We start from the raw sequence: 7,985 nt of genomic DNA on the forward strand, positions 1-7,985 counted from the left end.
TTGGTGACCAGTAAACTTGCCAAAAACCAGGCTGTCTGTCATTTTCTACACTTGGACTGGCCCAAGAGTCCTTCTTCCCTTTTCAATGGGCTTCCTATATGGATTTAGGTACTATGAGCAAGTACTTCACTGTTGGACCTTGGTCTTTGGTACCTATCTTTCTTTATAACACTGATCAGGTTGAGTCTTTACAGTTGACTTAAATGCTGAGTTGATTTAAATGCCCCTGGAAACTTTTCAAGAGCAAGGGTCACACCCATTTGTTTCTGTATCTCCACATAGTACAGTGCCTGGTTGTGGCTTTCTATAAATATTTTGGAATGAATATGTTAATTAAAATATAGTTTGGTTTTCTCCAATAATTTTGTTTGTTCATGAACCCCCTTAAATACACATCTCTGGTCCATATTCTAGTGTTTTCTATATTCTAGGCACTAAATTTATACATAATTTTTAATATGCTGAATATACTCTTTTTAATTTTTTTTTCAATTTAAATTTTGGTCAGTTAAATATAGTGCAATATTGGTTTCAGGAATAAAATTTAGTGATTCATCACTTACATACAGTAACATCCAGTGCTCATCACAAGTGCCCTCCTTACTGCCCATCACCTTTTTAGCCCATCTTCCATCCCCCTCCCTCCACCAACCCATAGTTCTCTTTCATTAAGAGTCTCTTGTAGTTTGTTTCTCTCTCTTCTCTCCACCCCCCATGCCCCCACTTCCCACATGTCCATCTGTTTTGTTTCTTAAATTCCACATATGAATGAAATCATATGGTATTTGCCTTTCTCCAACTGACTTATTTTGCTTAGCATAATACATTTTAGCTCCATCCACATCATGGCAAATGGCCAGATTTCATTCTTTTTGATGGCTGAGTAATATTCCATTGTGTGTATGTATGTATGTATGTATGTATATATATATATACATATATGCACATAACATATTCTTTATCCATTCATCATCAGTTGATGAACATTTGGACATTCTCCATACCTTGGTTATTGTTGATAACATGCTCATTTAAAAAAAATTCTGTTGGGGCATCTGGGCGGCTCTTGATTTCGGCTCAGGTCATGAACTCACAGTTTTGTGAGTTCAAACCCCGAGTTGGGCTCTGCACTTACTGTGTGGATCCTGCTTGGGATTCACTATCTCCTTCTATCTCTGCCCCGCTCCCTGCTCATACTCTCTTCTCTCTCGAAATAAATCAATAAGTTAAAAAAAAATTCTGTTATGCATAAAAAAGTTGAGACCCAGAAAGTTTAACTTTCCCATGCTCAGGTAGCTATTAAATTGCTGAACTTCTTCTATTTATTTATTTATTTATTTGTGATCTCTAAACCCAACGTGGGGCTCAAACTCACGACCCCGAGATCTAGACTCACATGATCTTGTGACTGAGCCAGCCAGCTGCCCCTAAATTGCTGAACTTTTCACCTAAGGGCCCAAATCCCTGCCTCTCTGAGTCTTGTTCTATCTCCCCCTCAGTATAAAGCAATAGTTCTCCAAATGCAGTCCGCAGACTCCTGAAATGTCCCAGAGGCCCTTGCAGGTTTTCATAAGCCAAAACTATCTTCATAATAATATTGGCATTTTGGCTTTTTTAAAAACTTTATTTATTTTTGAGAGAGAGAGAGAGAGAACGTGCTAGCATAAGCAGGGGAGGGACAGAGAGGATAAGACAGAGAATCCCAAACACAGCCATTGTTTTTGTTGTTTTTTTTCTTTTAAGCAGGCTCCACGCCCAGCACAGAGTGCAACAGGGGGCTTGAATTCAACACCCTGAGATCAATACCTGAGCTGAGACCAAGAGTCAGATGCTTATGTGACTGAACCCCCAGCGCCCCTAGTGGCCGTTGTATTCTTTAGCACCATGCCCTTGTGGTAAAAACAACCACAGTCTCACTTGAAAGTGTCCTGATGAAGTCATAAAAATTAATTTTATTAAATCTAGGCCCTTGAGTGCACATCTTTTTAATATTCTGTGTCATAAAATGGGAAGTACACACAGAGCACTTGCGCTGCATTCCAAAATATGATCTTTGTTTTGAGCAAAACATTTGTGTGATTGCTTGAGACGCGAGCTGCACCAGCTAATTTGTTCACAGAACGCCGTATTTACTTACAAAATAACCGATAGGCAAACTGTAGTTATTAGGTATTTCGCAGAAATTTTCTTAAAAACGAATGGAGTGGGCTTAACCTATCAAGGAAACCAACTGACGGTATTTATTGTCAATGCTAAAAATTGAGCTTTCAAGAGAAAGAATTTTGGAACACCTGTGTCTGCCACTGTGAATTTGATGCTTTCCCAAATCTTTATCAACTTTTCTGATGAGATTGGTGGTGACTTCGACCAAGAGATTTATCTGATAAGGGATATGAAATGCATCAACACTGGGGAAATCTTGATTTTCTGAAGACAGGTGGTGTTACAAATCATGCATAAGGAAAAGATCCATTTGAAATGCAAGATTAGACCAATGGATTTTAATATAATAGAGTATGAAAAGTTCGTCGATGTGATATAAGAAACTGCGGCATGTGGAATTTGGGTGTAGTATTTACGAAGAACAGCCACAATTATCTAAAAAGGCTGTTAAAAAAACTCCTCTTTGCTTTGGGTTTTTGTTTTTTTTATTTGTTTGTTTGTTTTTTTGGTAGCCATGAGAGGATGTTTTTGGGTTTTTTGTCTTTTAACGTTTATTTATTTTGAGAGACACACACACACACACACACACACACAGGGTACCAATGGGGGCAGAGAGAGGGAGATACAGAATCCAAAGCAGGCTCCAGGCTCTGAGATGTCAGCACAGAGTCCAACACAGGGCTCGAACTCACAGACTGTGAGATCAGGACCTGAGCCAAAGTCCAACACTCAGGGCCACCCAAGCCCACACCACTGGGCCACCCAGATGCCCCTGTTCCTCTTTTTAACTACATTTCTGTCTGAGCCTGAATTTTCTTCATATGCTTGAATTGTGACAACATATGGCAACATGCTGAATGCAGCCAATCTGAGAGTTCAACTGTCTTCTAGTAAAGTCAGACACTAAGAGATGTGCCAAAATGTAGAGCAGTGCCACTCTTCCCATTATTTTTTGAATATGTGCTTAATTTAAAAAATTAAAATATATTTTTTAAAGTTTATTTATTTTTGACAGAGAGAGAGAGAGAGAAGGAGAGAGAGAGAAACGGTGGGAGCTGGGAAGGGGCAGAAAGAGAGAGGGAGAGAGAGAATCCGAAGCAGGCTCTGCACTGACAGACGTGGAGCTCGAACTCACAAACTGTGAGATCGTGACCTGAGCTGAAATCGGGTCGGATGCTCAACGGACAGAGCCACCCAGACACCCTTAAAATATATTATTTACACTAACATATGAAAGGTTTAAAATTATTACTTTTAATGAATTAATAAATATTTCAAAATTTTTCAGTGTTAATTTCTAATAAGGTCAATATCGATAGATAAAATAATAAAATTTCTTTGTGGGTTCTCAGTCACTTTTCCTAATCAAGGCAAATGGTTGAAGACTGCTATGGAGGAAAGCACATGTGACAGGAGGGGACAGGAGCCTAACACCTCCAGCAGAATGCCTCACACCTTTCCCATTCAAGGGAGACTGCGATGAAATCAATCATACATTCAATCTTTCCTTTCTCAGCAATTTTTCTGGTTAAAGCTGCCTAGGCTGAATGTTACTGCGGTTAAAAGCTGGAGCCCAAGAAAAACAGAAAGAAGGAAGAAGATTATCTTTCAAGTTTTTGTTTTTTTTTTGCTTCTGTCCAGCAAATCTGCTCCCACCACATGCAGCAAATGCTTAACACCCATTAAAATTTTTTTAATGTTTCTTTTTTTTTTTTTTTTTGAGAGACAGACAGAGCACGAACAGGTGAGGGACAAAGAGAGAGGGAGACACACAATCCCAAGCATGCTCCAGGCTCTGAGCTGTCAGCACAGAGCCTGATGCGGGGCTCAAACTCACAAACCATGAGATCATGTCCTGAGCCGAAGTCAGATGCTCAACCAATTGAACCACTCAGACACCCCAGTGGACACCCATTTTAGACCTGTTCTGGCCAGGGGTGAGATTTTAACGGCCCCATGCTTGCTGAGCTACCGTAGGGTTGCCAAACTTTTCGGGCCACCTGGTGATCTTCTTGTGACCGAGGGAGGGAGCTGCTATCTCATCGCCCTGATACAATTATCCCCCCACTGTTTCTTCGTGGGCCAGCTCCCAGCGTAAAAGCTCCCCCTATAAAGCCAGTCCAGAGGGGTGCCTGGTTGACTCAGTCAGTAGAGCATGTAACTCTTGATCTCAGTGCTATGAGTTCAAGCCCCATGTTCAGTATAACAATTACTGAAAAAACAAAACAAAACAAAACACAAAACAGTACAGGAATTTGAAGTAAGATCATGCTGTGTAAGAAGAGAATTGCTCCTCACTGCCTCAGCCAACTGGCTTTGTGAAATCTGAAGGGTAACTCTCGGTCCTTTGATATTTTCCCGGTATTACAGATGTGACTATGTTGTCATTCATACTCACCATGAAATATGATAGATGGCATCTTTGTCTTCAGCCAGGGGTGTGGCTGGGAGGCCAGCCAATTGTACTGAGCTGGCAATAATAGCCGCCTTTAGTGTAACCAATAGCTATCCCATAAACAGGTGACTGCAAAGAGTCTGGCAAATAAAAGAAGAGAATGAAAAAGGTAACTGATGGTTCATGTTATGTATCAACCTGGCTAGGCCATAGCATCCAGATATCTGGTTGAATACTAGTTTATATGTCACTGCGAAGATATTTTCTAGATGATACTAACATTTAAATCAGTAGACTTTGAGTAAAGCCGATTTCCTTTCTTTATGTGGGTGGGCCTCATCTAATCAGTCGAAGGACTTAAGAGACAAAAGGCCAAGATTGCCAGAAGAGAGAATTCTGCAAGCAGACCGCTTTTGGACTCAAGCTGCAACATTGCCTTTTCTCTGGGTCTCCAGGCTACCTGCCCACCCTGCTGATTTTGGATTTGCCAGCTTCCACGGTGATGTGAGCCAATTCCTTAAATAAATGTCTCTATCTATGTACGGATTCTATTGGTTCCGCTTCTCTGGAGAACCTTGACTAATACAGTAACATCCACAATTTTGAAAAATGGAGTAAGAGAAGGTAGTTTGGGGAGGGACCTAGAACAATGTGGTTTATTCTGCTCAATCCCTGGGAGTGCAGATGTCTTATGAGCTCTTCTGCCCTTTAACTGGCTGGGTGCCTAATAGATTTGTGTTCTCCTGGCTGCCTGGGGACTTCGTTAGCCGCCACAACCTCCATTTTCTTCCTTTTTCCTAGATCCATTAAATTTAATTTAAATTCAAATATATGCACCTCCCTAATATGTTATAGAAGTGTTGATAAGATTTCATAAAGGGCCACCACTGGAGAACACATAACATAACTTACAAAAACTTTTTGCTGTTGTTTTTGGAAGAAGAACTGGGTGAAGGAATTTTTGGAAGAAGAACTGGGTGAAGGAAGTGGGCGTTCTAAGGGGAAAGATATGAAGTGGATCTTGTGTTGCAACCTCTGTACTATTTCCTTTTTTTTTCTTAATGTTTTATTTATTTCTGAGAGAGAGAGAGAGAGAGAGAGAGAGAGAGAGAGAGTGTGAGCAGGGGAGGGTCAGAGAGAGAGGGAAACACGGAATCCGAAGCAGGCTCCAGGCCCTGAGCTGTCAGCACACAGCCCGATGCGGGGCTCGAACCCATGAACCGTGAGATCGTGACCTGAGCTGAAGTCGGACGCTCAACCGACTGAGCCACCCAGGTGCCCCCGTACTATTTCCTATTAGAAAGCTTTTCATACTTGGGATCTGCCGTCCTCCGGTCTAGACGGTTCTCGTATTCCAGGGCGGATTTTGAGAATCACATTCCTGCAAGCAATGTGCTTTCCTGATAGTTCCAGGAGCTCCCAGAACAATCCGTGTGGCTGGAATCTCGAGCTTGGGTGGCGATAGTTAGTCCCCAGGAGAAATGAAGAGCTTTCCGGGAGGCAAGCGGGCGGGGCGGGAGCCAGGTTAGACCGGCCAAGGGTAGCTTCTGCCTTAGAGCTTCACTGACCGTCCCGGGAAGCAGGAAACGTAAAATCTACCCATTCATTGCGGTCAGACACATTCCTGGAGCTGGATTTCAGCCATGCCCCCACGGCTGTCCGTGAGGTCCCTAGGGAGGCTGTCCCTACGCTGTGGCAGGCAGGCTCAGGCCCTCTACGACGGTCCTCGCAACTGTTGCCTCAACCTCCCTGATTGCAGGGTCTTAGCTTGGAGTGGGAGCCGCCTGCCCTAAGGCCTGGCCTGCAGTCAGGGGTCTCGGTTGCACGCAGCTCTCAAGAGCAGGTGCGCAGAACACATACCTTTATTTTTCCGCAACTGTAATTATTCTGTTGGGTCCCCATCCCAGTAACGGGAGAAATTTAATTGCTGCCGATTAAGGATTCCCATCGTTTACCCTGAGGCTTGCGCCGCAGCGTGACGGCCCAAGCCCCCACCTGATCCCCGTGGCTTCCGCCCTCACAGGCGGGCTCTGAAACCTCCGTCCGTCTGCCTTGACCTTGGGTGTCCTACGCAGCCCGCTATGGAGCCGCTCGGATTCCTATCCACGCGGCCCCTCGGGTGCGGTGGCTTTCCCTGATGCTCGCGTGGCCCTCTGGTCTCGTAAGAGTTACGCCCTTCCTCCCACCACCTGCTTTCTCTTCTAGAGTGTTTTTGGCTCCTTACAGCCCTAGCCAGGGAGCAGGCCCGTTTGATTTGGGATCCCACAAACCATCTGCAGGGTCCCTGGGAACAAGTGAGGAATTGGGTTTGTAACTTTCCCTTTGAACACTTCCCCTCCCCTCGGAGGGTGGGAATGACTTGCTGGAACTCACAAAGAGCATCCTCCCAAGTCCTTTGGCTCTACTACCGCGCCGTCTTTCTATATCCTTCCTATTAGGACAGAGAGGGGCAAAACCCAATCCTGAGTGGGGAGGAAGTGCTGAAGGAAAAAGTGGTGTTGCAAAAATATGACCCCGCAGCACAGTTAAGAGCAGAATTGTGGGAACACAGAGAGTAGGTTGTCTCTAAAGAGAAGTTATCCCAAGAAAACAAGGGAAAAAAAGAGTTGTGAGATGGATTGGAACACTAGTTTATCAGAAAACCAGTGACCATTCCTAACCTTTTACCCTCTCCCTCAGGTTTGTTTGATGGGAATTTTCTGGAGTGAGATATGTTGCTATTTTGCTACTTTATATCTAATGATCAAAATATGCCAGATTTGTAACACATAAATGGATTTTGTAACTCAATACATTTTCTAACAAATGAATGAATGATAAAAAAAAAAAGCCATGGACATAACAAGATATATTAAAGCAGCACAGGGTTAAATGAGCAGAAGGAGCTTCACAAACATTACTATTTGAAAGAGTAAGATTAAAAATTAATTTCCAGAATTCACGAAAGGAAAATCATAAAAGTAAGAATAAAAAAAGTTTAAAAAGTAATGTGATTTTTTTTTTTGCCCGAGTGGCCGTCAATGATTCTGAAGACAGGGGCGCCTGGGTGGCTCAGTCGGTTAAGCGACCGACTTCGGATCATGTTATGATCTCACAGTTTGTGAGTTTGAGCCCCACATCGGGCTCTGTGCTGATAGCTCGGAGCCTGGAGCCTGCTTCAGACTCTGTATCTCCCAGTCTCTGACCCTCCCCCGATCATGCTCTGTCTCTCTCTCTCTCTGTCTCAAAGATAAATAAATATTTTTAAAAATAATAAAAATAAAAAATAAAATAATTCTAAGGACAAATATGTATAAATTAGAGAACTTATTTCATTAACAGGTGTCAGCCAGGCACTTGACTACTAAATGTTGACACAGGGGAAAAAAAAAAAGCCAACCAACAACGTTGCTGAGCTGTGTTCAGGATACTGGACTTTAACTCTGAT

Source organism: Hyaena hyaena, unplaced genomic scaffold (assembly GCF_003009895.1).
Source record: "Hyaena hyaena isolate Hyena2069 unplaced genomic scaffold, ASM300989v1 scaffold_490, whole genome shotgun sequence".
Taxonomy (NCBI): Eukaryota; Metazoa; Chordata; class Mammalia; order Carnivora; family Hyaenidae; genus Hyaena; species Hyaena hyaena.